Source organism: Trichoplusia ni, chromosome 10, assembly GCF_003590095.1.
Source record: "Trichoplusia ni isolate ovarian cell line Hi5 chromosome 10, tn1, whole genome shotgun sequence".
In the NCBI taxonomy this organism is placed as follows: Eukaryota; Metazoa; Arthropoda; class Insecta; order Lepidoptera; family Noctuidae; genus Trichoplusia; species Trichoplusia ni.
In genome coordinates, this window is record NC_039487.1 from 10,786,308 (window position 1) to 10,805,035 (window position 18,728).

General features: G+C 34.8%; 1 protein-coding gene across 1 annotated transcript in view; it reads right to left on the minus strand.

Annotated features, from left to right (window-relative positions):
- Positions 1 to 18,728, minus strand: part of LOC113498089 — an 87,053-nt gene that overhangs the window by 59,956 nt on the left and 8,369 nt on the right. Inside the window, exon 2 of the mRNA XM_026878004.1 lies at positions 17,174 to 17,217. The gene's annotated coding sequence lies outside the window, so the exon portion shown is untranslated. The remainder of the gene's footprint in view (positions 1 to 17,173; positions 17,218 to 18,728) is intronic.

Sequence of the window (18,728 nt, forward strand, 5' to 3'; positions counted from 1 at the left end):
AGCACTCAAGCTCTCAACCACAGACGATGAAGGCGTTATGAAGACTCTTCAGAGATTGTATACCACTGCATCGATAAACGATGTATTTTTACATCGAAATCGATCACGAAGAAGTGAAGGTTTTGTAAGAACAATAAGGTATCAAGGTTGGCTATCTAGCTTTGCAGGTTCTACGGTTTTTAGTTTCTGCTGGTCTTTTCTAACACATAAAGGATTTATGACTTTGAAAACTTAAAATTTTTGAAAAACTGTTATACAAAATTTATGTCCTACATCTGCTCAAAGTCATAAACTTTGTATGACTACGTATAATAAGTCATTTAATCCCAAATAATCTTTCATCTCATGTCATTAAACATAAAAAAACATTATCAATGCCTCTTCAAACATTCCGTAGCTTTAAGGTCTTGTTTCACGACGCACACGGCTGTCGTAAAGGAGTAAACACTGTCTGATAATAGAGATTTGACATTTTATGACCACTTTGTTAAAATTACAGAGATAGAGCTACAGCGGCAGATAGCGCCATCTCTTTCTTATGATGTTTGTAGATATACTGGTTTATTGCGGTACTGTATCTATAAAATCGTATACGTAGCGTCATAATATCATTCGTATCAAAGGTCTGGGTTATCGCAGTGTGCCAATAGAACACGTTTGGTGTTGTGGTCTTCTAAAACATTGCAGGTACCTACTTATATCGTGACGACAATTTCCTGATTAATTAGGGACAAGTAAATGTTGTATTTATATGTTCTATATGTATATTGGTACTAATTGGTAGAGTCGACAAAAAATAAAGCACGGTTTACATTTATCATGTACATTTACATTTTAAAACAATGATGGTACATTTAAAGGTCACTTAATGTTATAATCCGTTACTAAGTGTATTGGTTAGTGATGTAAAAAGCCCTCACTCATTTCCCTTTCGCCTTGATTAAGATAATAATAGTATATTATGTTGTTTATCACATCGATTCAAATAATATATTTGTCTTAAAACTATTTTGGTAAGCAACAAAAGCCGTGAGATGGTGGAAACCCTTACTGAAAGTTGACACAGAAATTCCGCGGAACCAAGCAATTTTCTATACTTTCGAAAATAACATGGGTTTTGCTCGGTAAACAGTCTTCATGATTTATAGACGGGAAACTGCTTGTAATTTAAAGCTTCGTAAATAGATCCCTAAGAAATTTCTTCGAGATAAAACCGGGTTTTATACACCATTGTGGTTTTTGGTTGTCATTGTTTACAATGCTTTATGATTTATTCTAAAAACGTGCAGTTTTGCATAGATTTATAAATTTAGATTACGACTCGAATTAAAACTCTAACAGTCGTTTTTATTACTTTGGTACAATTCTCACCTAAAACAAAATGTAGTTTTTTCTTTAAACCATTACAAAGTCTTTGAAATTATTCGGAACCAAAATGTTAATTTTCATTGTTACAAAAACGAAAGTTAATAATGAAATACTAAATTCACATAGCACGGTTCTCTTTACAATGGATACGCAAAAAATATGCAGATTTTTAGCAAAAGCACATTAACGGGAAGCTTTCTCGTCTTTTGTTAAAAACAAGCTGTAACAGGGTTTATTAAAACTTACATTTAGTCACTATTATTTCCCGTGATACCACCCGGGTCAAAACTCCCTGCAGGTCTACCACCAACTCTTAAATTGCAGACGAGGAAGAGAGACGCCACTCTACACCATGTGGTATGCTATCTTGCTTACACAATTGCAACAATCCAACTTCAAAAGAAAATGTTTGCCCTATCCACATCCTTTTAATGTGATAAGTGAAGACAGACAAGTCACAGAGGCATTTTTCTGGCACACATAATTCAAGTTGCACGGTTTATAATAGTAAGTATACTCTGGAGAGTTGGCTTGAGCGCAGTTTTGACTTCTTTAGAGGACTTTATACACGATTAAAAATGTCATGCGTATGAAGAAGAATTATTCAGAGCAGAGGTATAATAACACAATCACTATAATGTAGACACAACTGTACTGGTTGTCATCCTTACTATCCTTACTAATATTATAAATGTGAAAGTAACCCTATCTGTCGGTCTGTCTGTTACGCTTTCACGTCTAAACCACTGAACTGATTTCAATGAAATTTGGTACGGAGATAGAGTTGACCTTGAGAAAGAACATAGGATAGTTTTTATCCCGGACTTTTGAAGAGTTCTCTTGGAAACGCGATGTAACCGACCTCGACGCGGGCGAAGCCGCGGGCGAAAAGCTAGTTACATAAAAAAATACATATCCCACGTTGATTGGAGTGGTCAGTAATAAGGTAATAAGTTAATAGCCAAGTAACAATAACAGCCATACGTCTACGTGTGCAACAATGGCGCAGGGTACAGTAATATAATAGCGTTCGTGATTAGTGGTTACGTTCGTCCTTTGTTGCATACAATATATTGAAAACAGAGTTAAATACCCGTTATTTGTTACTCATAGAGCAGATGATATAACAAACATGATAGAAATAGATTGCTTTTAGGTCTATATTTTAGCCATATTTTAGCTCAGTGAAGCTTATTAAGGCTGAAGCTTGCCGGGGCAACGGGATTGTCCGGAAGGGTTATCGTGGCCCCGGTACACGAAGGGTAAAGGAAAGGAAAATTGGCAGGTGCTAGTTAGAAGAGGTCAATTTGATGATTTCCCATAACAAGGCTGTCAGTGGGATTGTCCAAATGGGTTACCGAGCGAGGCCCAGTTCACAAAATGGCAAAGCAAAGAACATTGATAGGTTTTAGTCCGTAAAACTCTGACACTCCCTTCCGTTCAAATCAAATCATTAGTAATTTAATGATGACTTGTCATACACAAATGAAATAAAGAGAGAAATAGTGTGTCAGTGTCTAATTTAGCCAGAATTTGGCTTTGAGAATTTTAATATAATATAAAATTGAAAATATAGAATTAAATATAGAAAATAATACAAAATAAATGATAATCCTACTAATATAATAAACGTGAAAGTTTGTTTGGATGGATGTATGTTTTTTACTCTTTCCCGCAAAAACCACTAGACGTTTTTGGACGAAGTTTAGCACAGTCTTTTACAACTTCATTCGCCTAGCCTTTTCCCAACTATGTTGGGGTCGGCTACCAGTCTAACCGGTTTTAGCTAAGTACCAGTGCTTTACAAGGAGCGACTGCCTATCTGACCTCCTCAACCCAGTTACCTGAGCAACACGATACCCCTTGGTTAGACTGGTTGTCAGGCTTTCCAAGCTTCTGACTACCCGTAACCACTGGCAAAGATGTAGGAATAACAGCCGGGACCCACAATTTGACAACGTGCCTTCCGAAACACGGAGGAACTCGTTGTGATAAAGATGGACACCTATCTACGTACCAAGCGCGTCAATCACAGCTTAACCTGTGATCGAATCACTTATACGGCTATAGCTAAGGCACGAGCTCCACCCACAGTATTTTACGACCTGGATTATAAATATTAGATAGAATAGACAGTTTTCATCCCGATTTTATATTGCCGTGACATCATTCTCGATATGTAGCGGGCGAAGCCGCTGGCAACAGCTAGTTTCTTAGATATAGAGAAACATAACAAAGACACAGACAAGTAAATAAATAAGAGATAAAATCGTTTCATCCTCTAAATGACTTGCTCTATAATGGGCAAACATAGGAAATGTTTAACCAAGTATTACAACTATTACAAAACTGATAAAAGAGACGTGTTCTAAGTCATGTACAACTGTAATTAACGATAACACTGGATTTTAAAGTGACGTCACCAAAGGACTGGAGATAAAACAGTAAAATATATTTCGTGAAGAAATGGGTACTTTTTAAATCTGGTTGTATTTAAAAATCGGTCGCGACAGTGAAAATTGAATAATATAAAGAAGTGAAGAATAAAATGGTCACCCAAAATATTTATGATCGTTCCGTTACGTTAATTAACCTACGATTTATTTATTTAGTTATAACGGTTACAGAAATACATCATCTGCGAAAATTTCAATTTCAATTCTTAATTGTATACCATAATGCGTATACAAATGCGTACATTATGTTCATCACGGTTCGTGAGATACTGCCTCGTTGTGACAGTGGGACAGACAGCGGAGCATTAGTAATGAGGTTTCATTTTTACCCTTTAAGTGTGGGAACCTAAAATATCCAACTTATTTTTACTCCAATGCGAGGAAACCTAAAAGAGTCAAACGTCTTCAAAATCTACCTGAGTTTATACTGCAATATCATTTGCCATCCCAATAATACCAACGTAAACACTAAATCCGTAAAAGCACACCATAATCTAATCATGGCAAAAAGGAAAAATAAAGATCATTTAAAAAATTGTTAAAACAAAGTCTTGCACAGCATTGCCTAGTTATCACGAGAAAAATACTTAGTTATTGCACCCAGTAAGCCGACACTCAACAGTTAATTTCGTAAACAATAGACCATTACCGTCACTCAGAATCTGTGACAACATCAATTAACCACTCGATCATGAGAAACAAAGTGACTTTACATCAACACGTTCATATTAACAGTATTTTTCTCATTAATGCGGTTTTTTATTTATTAATCCAGTGAATAAATGGTAAGTTTAAGGTATATTGAAAGTGAAATGTTTATCAATAACTAGCTATTGCACGCGACTTTATCAGCGTGGTTTGTAAGATTTCAATCATGATTTGAATAATGCTTTAGTAACCCATCACTGCTCTGCTCCTAGTAATCATACATATCATGATGGTATATACCTATAGCTTTCCTCAATAAATAAACTATCTGACGCCGATGTAGATCTAGAAATGAGACAGCTCACTACAAGACTAAGAACGGCGTCTTACTTCCACAACTGCTATAGTTTCCTCACAAAGAAAACTTAAAGAAGATATAGGCATCTGAATACACGCAACCGTTTGAGGGCAGGCTTCGACTTCACCAGACTTTTTATAAAATGATGAACCGGTTAACTGAAGCTTATTTATCGGGATTGCCCGAATAGTTTCGGACTGAACTGGAGTCCTTAATCATGAGCTGACGCGGCCTACTAGCATTTGGAGTCGGAATGCTCTGTTTTTAAAGACACAAAAAAAAACATTCGAAAGCTTTTTTAATTTAAATATTTTTAAATCCTTGTACCTTCTACCTTATTGTTGTCGTTCTACCGTCATGCATAGTTGTTTATATTCACAATCAGGACAGTTCAATCCATTAGAAAGTGACCCCGTTGGTATCGCCATCTATTGTCTAGCACATTACCTATACCGGACGGTAATTGTCTGCTAATTAAGCATTACTTTTACCGGTACACAATAACAATGTACTTTTAAGTAGGACATGGAAATTCGGCGAACTGTTTTCTATGAGACCATAGAAAATTTTCGGCAAAAAAATGGCTTTCAGAATTAAGGTTATTATGTTTTGCCTAATCATAAATAATGTATCCATAGCGCGAAAATTTATGGATTATAGTAGACAATTATTTTTTCCGCAAATGAGCTTTTTTGTTTTTTCCATACATAGCCTACATATCTATTATTTCGATTTAGTCCAGATTTTTGTCATAAAATAAAAAGTACCGGAGTTATTAGTTATTTACCCAAAGGAACTTGGGTACCTACTTAACAATTTCTATAATAAAAAATAAGCATTTTGTAATTTATGTTTTTGAACGATTAATACTTAAGAATCAAAGATATGGAAAACTAACACACTCTCCCCACAAGGGTCTAACTCCTCCACGCGTCTCTTATTTTCGGACAAGTCGCCACAAATAACTCTCAGCTCACAACTGACAACTGCTGTAAACGAGGATCAACAATGATTACAATTATTAAAGAAAAACACCCAGCACTCAAGTTAACGTATCCCAAGAGTACGATTGACTGTCTTGGAACCTGGCGCGAAATTTAATAAAAGGCGTAGGAAAAACTATTTTCTGCTTCCCTCCACTTCAAGAGAAGTAAAAGAAATACGCTATAGCCGAGAAAAGACATCGGCAACAGGATATTAGATTAAATCTAGTAATATAATTCTGTTTACTTTACTCCGTCATAAAGATTGCCAACAAATATTGAATAAGTATTTTTAATTTTATCAACATCATAAAGTAAGGAAGATTACAGTACTTAAGATGATAAAATGTATGGTGGTAGGTGCTAGTAACATACCTTGCTAGTTAAAGCCTACTAGTAAGTGACGTCACACGAGATTTCAAATCACTGTACCCCTTCATTTTACGTTTACGAGATAAACGAAAAATACTCATGACATATTTTTAGGAAATTTGTCGGACGGACTGAACAGATTTTTTTGTGAAATACTCTATTGAGTTAGGCCCAAATGCCAAGCATCACGAAAAACATGTCATTACTATTACTGCTATCCGTTGTCCTGCTATACAATTTTTTATACCAGTCCTAGTGTTATTCGACGATACGCCGTATCTTCCTTGGCACTACCTACATATATAGTGTCATACGTGTAATATACAACGGTAGCAATCAATAATGCACACCGGCCCGGGGCGCATGACGTTTCAGCGTGACGCCATGAGCTCGCAACACCTACGGTCTAGATTTAGATCACGCTGACTCATTTTACGTATTCTAAGTTTATTTTTCTACATACGATTTATTTTTAAAGACTTGTTGTTTTGTTGTTAGGAAGCAATTTAAATAACATCTTTTTATATTTATTAACTACGGCGTAGAGGACACTTGTCTATAATCAAATATCTTCTTTCATTTTTCTAGGGCAACTTCATAAAACCTTAATTAAAAAAGAAACAATAAAATGTAAAAGAATCTTCGAATAACCTTTTTCACTCGAACAGTTATCTATATTACTCCTAAATCAGACTCATTAAAATAATTTTAAAATTATAGAGATTACTTGTCACTGATTTGCATATAAATTCGTTTTGACTGCATATTGCAATTCAAAAGATTTATTTTAGAACCATAAAAGTTGCAACAAACGAAAACATTAATCTAATAACCTAATAAATACTTCATGTTAGATATAAAAATGTATAGACATATTTATTCGTAACCGCAGAAAGTAATTTTAAAGCTATTGAAAATATATTATATTTGTATAAGAAAAGTTTTTTTCCCGGTTCGACCCGGGTGGATGTGGCTTGTAGCTAAACATCACTCCTAAAATGTAGTCGTCGACTAAACCAAAGCTAACTACATACTAAAATTAATCAAAAATTGGCATAGCTGTTCCAGCTCGATAAAACAACAAACTTACATACATCAACACTCACAACGCAACCAACCAAAACAACAGGATTCAGTTAAAAATCTATTAGCTATTTCAGGAGACAATATAGCCAACAGTTACAGCCTGAACATTGATTATGTAGAACCCCTTTCCGCCTACACGTGTGACCCCTGGAAACTGGGAATGTGTTTTGCAGGCACGTGTATAAGGACAAGTGACCTTTACAGCAGCTATCCTCCTCCCACTTAGATGCAATTCGGTTAATCCCATTTGGAATCGTAATATCAAAGTTCATGTTTCATAATTCGTACTATTTCATGAAAAGACTTACTGCCGCAGCAAAAGTTGTTTTGACATAAAAAATATTTCTACGGAATATCTGGTGAAGCCACATTACATACGAATACAAATGAGGGATAAAAATAGTTATTCGATTCTCGGAACTACCCAATACTGGCCAATACACACCGTAATTAGAAGAGATTGGGTCAAGCCGTTTTGGAGGACTTTAACTAACATCATCGCAACAAGATAATTCGGCATATTATTAAAAGATAAAGTTAAAAAAGTGCCGTGGCAAGAGGTAACCTCTCGCCTCACTGGGTAGGTCCTCTGATTTAGTCAGTAGGAGTCTTACACTACGCGCTTCCTCTATCAAGGAGTTGTGAGTGAGTGTTGCCATGGTGAGTGCGCTGTATAACAAAAAGAGAGGGTAGGTAATCTCTGAATTTACTAAAACGGTTTTAAAAATTGTTTACCAATAGAAATTCATGTTATATGTGATTGCCATAGGCATAAATGTAGCGTCCGATACAGAGCAAAGAACAGCAAGTATTTATAATAATAACAGCCGTATTCAAGATCGACACTAAACATGACGTTGTTTTAGGTGCTGTCTTTATCATTTTCAAGTGGAAGGTGGAGATAAACAGACATTGAAGAACGTCGCTAACCCATTAAAAGTGAATTTAAAACGATAAGAATTGTTGGCGATAGCGAAATAAACAAATTTGCAGTCTTGTTTTGTTAGTTTACAAATATACCTGTAAAGTAAACCAACAACTAGAATATCAACTAGCTGTGACCCGCAGTTTCACCCGCGGGAATACGTAGGTCCTGTTCCCGGTGCCTTAATATTATTAAAATAAATCACTTTCGTAACAAAAGTCAGGATTACTTAATGTGGTGGTTAAGTATTCTTAATTTTTGTGTTTTTCCATGCAAGTTTTCATTATTTTTTCTTTCATAAGACCTTCTTTTGACTATAACAAATACAACAACAAAACGAATTGGCGAAATCGGTCCAGCCGTACAGGCGTGATGCCGTGACCAAGCGAAATATGTATTCATTTTTATTATAATTAACAAGAATCCCACGACTACTGAGTATAAACAAACAAAACAAACGTGAACTTTTGGCGAAATTCTGTGAGACGTTCCGAAGTTCTTGTGATTTGGTCTAGTTATAAATAGGTGGGTGGTGGGCGATCAACAAACAAACTTGGTCGCCAACGCTTCGGTATGAGGAAGCAAAGTTTTGCGTGTTTGTAAATAATTCTCGTTATAACTCACTTTATATATGAATAAGATGATTGTATGCCAATGCTGTTACTATACATTTCGTCTTGTGACACATTTAACATCATTACTAGAATGTATCATATATCTAATATATAAAATTCCCGTGTCACGATGTTAGTTACCGTACTCCTCCGAAATGGTTCGACAGATTTTTATGAAATTTTGTATACATATTGGGTAGGTCTGAGAATAGAACAACATCTATTTTTCATACCCCTAAGTGATAAGGGTTGCTCACACTAAAAAAATATATTTTATTTTTTGGACGAAATTATTTGTTTTTATTTTTTTTATAATGTGTCATTAAAGATACATACAACTAGAAAAAAAACGGCAGAACAACGTTTGCTGGGTCAGCTAGTATTTGTATAAATTGCATAGTTTCAAGGAAAAAGGACGCAGTGAAAGACTTGGTAAGAAGTACATATAAAAGATTCCTATTAGATTTGATATTGTGACGGCGTACCGCCGAATCATAAATTATTATTATAATAAGTATTACAAATGTGTAAGCGTGATAGAGCACTAAACTGCAAATAGCTGCATTTGTCTTCTACACTTTACTATAATATCACTTTAAATGGTGGTGGCCCTCTGTAAATGATTATAACAAGAACAATGATCAAAAGTTCATGTTGAAACAGAACAAATCAACATGCTCATCATCTAACCGACGACCTCCGGTATCGGCATACTAACCACTAGAGAACGACGACGAACAGAGCAATGCCTATTCTAAAGCCTATTAAGATTAAATAAAGGAAACATTTTTGTACTGACTTTTGATTACTTGTCTAGGTAAATGTCAATACTTGCAGAATAACCGTCCGGCCCTAGTTACCGCTTGAAAGTATAAGTACAACTTAACAAGCATTCATTCCGTTACTTTACGCGTTAGTGGTGCGAGTATTTAATTTAATATACCTACATAGTTTTAAAAACACGTAAACCTTCGTATAATCCACAGAAAGTATCGAATCACGAGTATTGCTAAATACACACGGAATCGGGTAAACAAACTTGGGCTCGACGACTTGGTGTTATTTGACAAATATTCACGGTTCTAGTTCTATTGGTAAACTACATAAAACCTACTTTTAAGGATCCGGGACGCTTTCAATTGCGCGTGAGACTATCTTGAGTCGAGCAAGCGAGATAATATCACCATGATCACGCTAGGTAACTCCCGAAACTGGTTTTATAGTACTTTTGATTTTGATTCGGTCTTGAAATGTCAATATCGAACGAAACCAAGACGCGATCGAGTGTTATTAGAATCGCTAGCTGTCCTGTCTAACAAGCCTTGCTCTAAGCCTCTAACTCTCTCTCTAACCCCTGCACGATTTGGCGCTAGTTTTGGGTTAACAGCTAAGCTTAGCCTCGAAAGCGTAAAAGACAAATAGACAGACTTACCTTCCTTTTTATATTTACACCAGTATCTAGCCCTATATTCCCTATCCCTACTAATATTATACATGCGAAAGTAACTCTGTGTGTCTGTTACGCTTTCACGTCTAAACCACTGAACTGATTTTAATGAAATTTGGTACAGAGATAGAGTTGACCTTGAGAAAGAACATAGGATAGAGAGGTTTTTATCCCGGACTTTTGAAGAGTTCTCTTGGAAATATAACCGACATCGACGCGAGCGAAGCCGCGGGCGGAAAGCTATTTAGTATAATCCCCAAACAGGGCAACGGCCTTTCAACCTAATTTCGTCGTCTTCAAAAAAAGAAATCTGGCCCAATTCTGATAACAAGGCTATATTTCAGTCAGCAGAACGAACGAAGAAGGCGCCAGACATAAAGCGGCCATATAAAACCAAATCCGAAGCCCATTGCCATGAAACCCAATACAAGGTACCGACCGCGACGACGCGTGGGCAGTACCGACAGCAAAACAAACAGCTTCGTGCCAGCCAACGTGCAAATATTTGGTACCAACTTGTCTATCTTCGGAGGAAACGAACAGAAGTACCAATCGATTTGTTTTTTTTTTTAAGATATTTAATAAGCAACACCTTTATTCTTATTCTGGTCCTTTTATACTGCTGATTTAATGTGGTGTTTGTGAACTCTTAAATTGCATACATTGTAAATAAACAAGTATCTTTAGTTTCTTTACTGAAATAGCATCTTGCCTTTTCAGCAAAAATCATCGCAGTTTCTGGGTGCAGATTTTGACAGTTTTACAGGACCATTGGTATAAAACATGCTTTATGATTTTGGGAGGTTTAAGAACTTTAGACATTGAAATAATCGGTGAATATTCATAACGCGACTTTCTTACATTTGTTACCCAGAACACATAAACCGAAGAGTTGCTACAAACAATCACAATTTAAATTTATTTGGAAATAATAAAAGAAATTCAAAGGCCGCTACTAATGATTCTTCTGCACTCCCCTGCCTCGTAAGTTACAAGACGACGGTGAAGCGATATCGTGTGTACCTAAGATCTGAATTGATTTGCCGTTGTGACGTCATCCACGCATATATCGCGAATACTAAACGTAGGTATGTGTTGTCGCACTGTGTATTTAAGGAAACATTCTTGTTAATACCTCGACCAAAATTCATTACGTTTTAGTGTTAATTATAAAGTTAAATATCTGAATTTGAAATATTTGGTTTGAATAAAAATAGGAACAATATGGACGCATAGCAACCAACCAACGTGAAAAAAGAGGGAAATTGAAAACTTGGATTGATTTTTCGTATCTTGTGTAATTTTCAGGTTAAAATAATTAAATGATAATAGTTCTTTTACAGCAACTTGGAACCATAAAAATATAGTAATAAAAGAGCTACAAGCACATGAATCGCATGGCATGAAAACATGAATATTTAAAATTAAAAAAATACTACTAAATATTTTTTATTTTTTGAAAAAGGAGCGTCATCAAGGTCACCAAGGTCATTATCCGATAACATTAATAATAATTGATGCATATCAATTCTATTGTGTTATAAATTAACCGAATTTGCTTCGGTTTTTAATATTGTTACTAACTTAATGTAAAGTACAGATATGCGCAAAATAATGAAATATAATGAAATGACCTTTACTCGAGATTTTTTTTCAAGATTATAAGGACTTTACAAAATATCTCTAAATATGAATGAAACATTTTGAAATAATAAACAAAAATTCCAATCCTACATCGAAAAAAATACTCATTGTGTATTTAACGATTAAGAAACTTTGAGAGGACAAAGACCTAGTAAAATGTACAAAAATTCTCGAACTTATGTTACCAGCTTATTGTAATACCTACATTCTGATTTCTAAATCTTTTCGTGTTAAAATATCATAATTTTGTAAAATTTTATGATAAATCTACTTGTACTCACATTACTAATACTTTTTCTATAGTGTTCTGCAGTATAAAATCAATCAAAAACACCAACAAAATGTATAGCAATACATGACATTTCCTTATGATTGGATCCCGCCTACGCATTTTGACCGCAACTGTACTGTAATAATTAACCTTTGCGAACGTCAGGGAGGTGAATTTCAGTTAATTCGAGCGGTACTACCCGACTTAAACATACATCTACAATATACATGTAGCCTATTATTATATGTAAAACTTCATGCATTAGTTACTCGCGGTTTCAGTTTCACTTGTTTAGCTGTATATTAAACAGAGACATAATTATAAACCTAAAATGTGCCAGGGGTGCAGAAAAAAATATAATATCACATATCTAGCGAAATTAGCTCTACCTATTTACGATTTCAAATTGACCAGGTTCATCCCAGCGATCATATTGCTCAGGAATCAATTCCGTTTCAAACGACCCTTTTACAAAAACCCTGGTTAAGAACCACAATTAACCATCATATTTCTCAGGTTCTTCGAAGGTTCGCAAGGTCCTGCTCCTGAGGTATTTGGGCGGTGGAACGGGGAGGGAGACAAAAAATATCTAGGACTTGGTTTGCGTTTGTCACTGACGTCCTAGGGATTCAATTGATTCTTATATAATATCATTATCAATAAATAATTGGAATTAGTAATTATATTTAAACATTGTGCAAAACATGCAAAAAAAATGTGTTCTGGAGATAAATATAATAGGTATAATTATGCCGAATATAAGCTGTTTATCGTAGGCTCATTCTAGAATAAATCCAAATCATGAATATATTCAGAATTTCCTTATACTTTACAAAAACAATATAATCAAGTCATTAAAAAACTTGAGCTCAGGTACTAATAAAATAGTTAGGTACAACAATTATAATTAATATTATAATATAGTTTAACGATTATTTTACGACGTTTACGAAGGTGTCTTCTACTAACATTAAATAACGTAGTTTTATCTCGTTAGGAGTATAGCATTTGTGATTCATATTATGAAGCACGAATATTTGCCAAGTTGCCAAATTTATCGTCTGTCGTTATTTATCATGTGACAATTTGTTTAATATGCTTAATTAACATTTATGACCAGGTGTCACTTGTGGAGGCTTAAAGAATCAAGGATAAAGTCCTCATGGACTACTTTCACGAGTGGAAGAGGGTGTACGGAATTTCGATACGAAGGTGGGTCCAGGCTTAAGACCATGAACGAGGTAACTAAACTCTGATCCCGAGTGACTTCAACGATTTTCAGTTTATTTTTTATCTATTAGTTCTCTAACCTCACTAATGTTAAGAACTAAAGGCTCGAATCGACACCTTTTCCTATTGGATAGTCTATTTTACGAAATTAAAATAGGTTTACAAATAGTTTTTTTGGAACACCACAAAATAACTCTTTCTACAGACAGCAACCCAAATCGTCCGCCATTCACCACGGAAAAAAATAAGAAAACACATCACCCTACGACTAGAAAAAACGGAAAGAAACTTCTCATCTCATTCCAATAGTTCTTAAGGGTAAATCATCGTATATCACTCCAAAGAACTGCATGTACTAACACCAATAAGGCGGTACATCGGTCGGCCTTGAGGAGTCGTCGATCACTCAACGTCTCTAGAATACCAATAGGTTCCGTATCAAGGGAACTGGTTTTATAATATATCGTACCAGTGAATTTTGCTATCGTAATTGCAGTTCGAACAATTCACTGGGTTCTTCTTTAAATGACTACCACACTAATTAATGAAATCCTTGCATCCCAAGGGGTTTCCCAAAAATCCAAGGCATATGCATTAAACATACCAGATTCAAGACATGAATTCGTGGATCACACAAACACTTGTTCTACGTGAGGATCAAACTTGCGACACATCGCGCAAAGCTGGTTTAGAGTGGTGACCCCAACCACGCGAGAATCCGTGCAGTGATTAAATATGAACTTTGTATAATCTGCGGTTTTTAAAAGACTGGAATTAAATCCGTAGTCGAATCTACTGATTATGACTAATGGCTTGACCACATAATTATTATAGACGCGATATTTGTCAGATACCAACAATCAGAATAAAAAACAACGATTTAGGAGTGACAAGGATGTAAAGAACGCAATTATCTCTTTGGGTAACCGGCATTTAAAAAAAAAATTGTATCCTTATCGAATCCTTAATGTTTTACACAAAGAGCACCATTGAACTTGGGAATCAATGTTTGAGGGTCTTACAAATGTTGATTTCAAACCAGATGTGAAGTGAGGGAAGGTTCTGTGGGGGGGGGGGGAGGAAGCCCGCCTCCACAGGTGACACAACTAACTCTGCTCTATACAGTCAATCTATTGTTATCGCTCTAAAAGACGCCTGTGTTTTTATAATAAACGAAGAGGTATTATTGCCTATTCTCATGCAAGCCGCTACAATATAAGGCATTTAGTTTTTTACCGGGACAAAACTGGTACCTATTTTTGTAATACTAATTTCATCGCGAATCCATTAAGACTATTTTATATAATCTACAGTACACAAATCATTATCGAAAAAACACAATCCATATCCAAATTATTACAAAAACAAAGATCGTAAAAAAACTTTAAACAGACATAATATAAATTAACAAATTATCGCTAAATGATATAACAGTTAATTTTGGTCGCTATTCGAAAGCCATTTATAAATAGACGAACACTTTCTCTTATATCCTTGTTGCATCAATAGCTTGCTACACGTATAAAAATAACGGATTTAGAAACAATAATACTAAGCATTAACACTATTTAATATAATATTTTACAACTTGATCCGTACTTACTTCATGGAGCAGTAGTTTTTGGGGTTAGTTAATAATGGTCAACTCCCTAGATATCAGATGCACACGAATAAAGTGGCTTTCTATTGGTTAAAGATTTTCCAAAAACAGTTCCATGGGTCCTGACATAACCTCCACAACCTCATTAACCCTTTATAACATTACTATAGATTTATAAAGCAGTAATTTGTTATTAAATGATTTAACGGTTTACTCACGCGTATTTATCGGGGTAGCCCGACTAGTTTCGGACCCAACCGGAGTCCTTAATCATGAGCAGACGCGGCGGGATCGCGAGTCGGCTACCCCGATAAATACGCGTGAGTAAACCGTTAAATCATTTAATAATGAATCAGTCTCACGATAGTTATTATAAAAATACAGTAATTTGTTATTAAGAAAAGGTCAAAGTCCATACATACATCAATAGTTACTTCCAGGAGAAAGTAATTATGCAAAACGCGGAACCCTGCATATACTTGTAGCCATAAAGACAAAAGGCTGACCTGAGTGACCCCTATTTAACAGTACCTTCCAGTCGGTTCTCGAAGGTCAATGACTTTCGCTCATGACATTTAAAAAATAAAATAAAAAATAAAGATGCATCGAAAACAAATGAATATTATAGTCTTGCTTATGCTAAGCAGAAAATATTATTAATGAGACGTTGTTTTTTTTTTTGGTATAGAGGCGCTTAAACGATTTTGCGAAAACAACTGAAATAAACACAAAAATGTTATATTGAGGTGTCATAGTTTTTGGAAGTCACCATTTCGTTTAACAGGAATTTCCCGCCATAATTTTTCTCAATTAAAACAGTACGTGTGTCACGTACACGTGGCATTTTTCTTTTAAAAAGTATGGAGATGTTTGTAGAAAATCAATGGGATAGTAAGCATTCCTTTCTATTTTCCCTCATCATTATTACCCTTAGCAGAAAACTATCTTTGGTCTAGAGTATCAATAAAACGAACCAAATACTTGGACCTTTAAACATTACATAAGCTTGCGTTTTACCTTCATATCGTTACGTCAGTGTGGATGGAAAGTGTCATCAAGATACTTTCACCGGCGCGTGCTGTGTAGCCAGTTGTATTCAACATAACATAATGGAGGTTATTACGAGCCCAACGTTGGGATTTGGGACATGGTATAGAAGAGACTTGTGGGTAACGCTAGGTCGATAGTAAGGGCCTCGTTCCCAGGAATAACAGAACGAATGAGGTTTCATATTAGCGCCCTGTGTCATGTATTTCGTGACTTATTTTATGTAGCTCTCTTCCTTATGTTCCCCTCTATAATGACCTCTAAATTATTGTAACAGAATACAATATAGCAAGTAAATACGTCTTCAATTCCTCACCCAACGTCACATACACTTCCTAACATTTGAAATCAATGTATAAGATGCCCCACCGTTACGCTTTTTACCTCTTTTGGTTAACGCCTTTAAAAATGGCTCTCGACTCTTCAAAGCCTTCTTATCTCGAAAGACAATTGCCAAATTTTATCCCAAACCGTTCAGTCGTTTTTGCATGAAAGAGCATCCATTTTAAAACTTTCTCCTCATGAATAAATCACTTCACAATTTTTTCTTTAACTGCAATTTAGCTAACTCCTCAAAAGTTTTATTATCGATCAATATTAGATAAAGGAATGTGATTTTTTTTATATTGGACAAAGTGAAGAAGTATTTATTGCGACGCCTAATTGAAACCTTGGCGATTTCAGCTTTTGGAGTGCAGAGTGCAGATATTATTGAACATGACCATGATTTCGCGAATAACGGGCTTATATTTTAAATATGCGTAAATGCAACTTATTCATCATGATATTTAGTTATAGCTACATATATAATACGTAAAGCCTTCAATTCTTTATTGTGCGAGTGCATCAGCTGTTATGTCCAGATGTCGACGCGACAATGAGAAATGGGTCGCTTTGTGACGTCATTCAATGCGAATGTATTATGAGTATTATATTATTATGAGACGCATTGACTGCAACGATAATAATAGATGTGTTTATAAAATTATAATACACATAAAAGACTGATCTTGTATCCTCACAAATTTATTAGAATTTCTCTAAATGACTTAAAATAGTCAGTGCAGTTACACTTAAAAAATGCACTAAAATTGTTACTTAATTATTTTTTAACACTAGCTTACCATTATGAAGTAAGACTACTGTGGGACTTGGCTCCCGTCTCTCCCTGGAACAATTAAAAAAAAACGATTGTTACAAATAAATACCTTGGCTGGTAAAAAAAAAGAAAACTGTCAAAAGGCTGACGACGTGTGATGGAAGACGCGGGACAGACGTTTTTGGCTTTTAGAAATCAATATGTGCATCAATAGATTTGATGAAGGAATATACATATTATTAAAATAAATTGATTTAAATTTTGTGAGATTTAATTAGTGTGATGAAGTTAGTACATAACCTAGAAAATAATAAATAATATATACACAATCTTTTAATTATATCATTATTCCGATTGTTATGTTATAAATCAGAGCAAAGTATAACACTAAATATATCAAACAGATACAGAATGACATCTAAATTATAACGTAGTTCACTACTACCTAAAATTCAATTTAACCCAGTTTAGGTAATTTAATCGAAACAGTTTTCGTGTTAACTGGAGAATTGATGAGAAAAATCCAGTGAACGGTAACGAGGTCAGTCAGTTAACTACACATTTGGTATGATACTGCGTTAGTAACATAATTGACCGCACGGTTACGGTAAAATAGAGTTCACATAGTTTATTTTCGATCCTTCATACGCAGTACCAAAATACGTTAAAAATAAAACATTATTTTATACATTTACATTGATGCTTCTGTTCTCTCAATCTAAGTCATACAGTAAACCTCGTTTCCACAAATTTAAGACCTACTTTTAAAGATCATGGTAGGTCACTACAGCTTGCTTCTAGTGTCTACAAATTTGAGCCGTCTTTAATCACGATTTATTATTTAAAATTCACTGTTGTTTTGAAAAAATATTCAAAAATATAACAATTCAATTGAAATTGAATTGTTATATTTTTGAATATTTTTTAAACCATGAAAATAGTGTATGTACGAAGCTGCTGTAAATGTTCATCATTCCATAATTAAATTTCTCAATCCGAATAAAAAACACGTTTTGATGTTGATAAGCGAATAAGGATGCCTGCACTTTAATAACAAAATTATAAAACCCACATTATTACAATCGAATAACAACTTAAACTAACGAATAAACATAAACAAATTTATTTTAAATCCATCTTTAAATATTTCGAACAGACTTACAAACCAAATAGAACGTGTACTACGTATACAAGTCATGAGTCCAACAATAGTTTCATTTACACTATTTAGCATCCGTCCGCCATTTTCCTTAAAAAATAATTCCTTTGAGTATAGATAAGGAATAGTGCGCTTATTGCTTAGAAAACAGCCATTTTACCGTTTATCATAAACTATTATCCGAGTCTACGGAATAAATACAGAATTAAAATACAATAAAACTATGTTTGTCAATAAAAAAACCTGTTCTTTGTGTGTCAACAATGCATAATCATTTCTATAGTCGTCATCTGAAGGTTGATTATTAAACGAATGTAAAATAAATTATTATTATTCCGATTTGAATGTAGAATTGTTAAGATTGACAGGTGTAACATTGAACCAGCCAACCGTGTGCTAGTTCGGCCTCGGTACTCGTGGA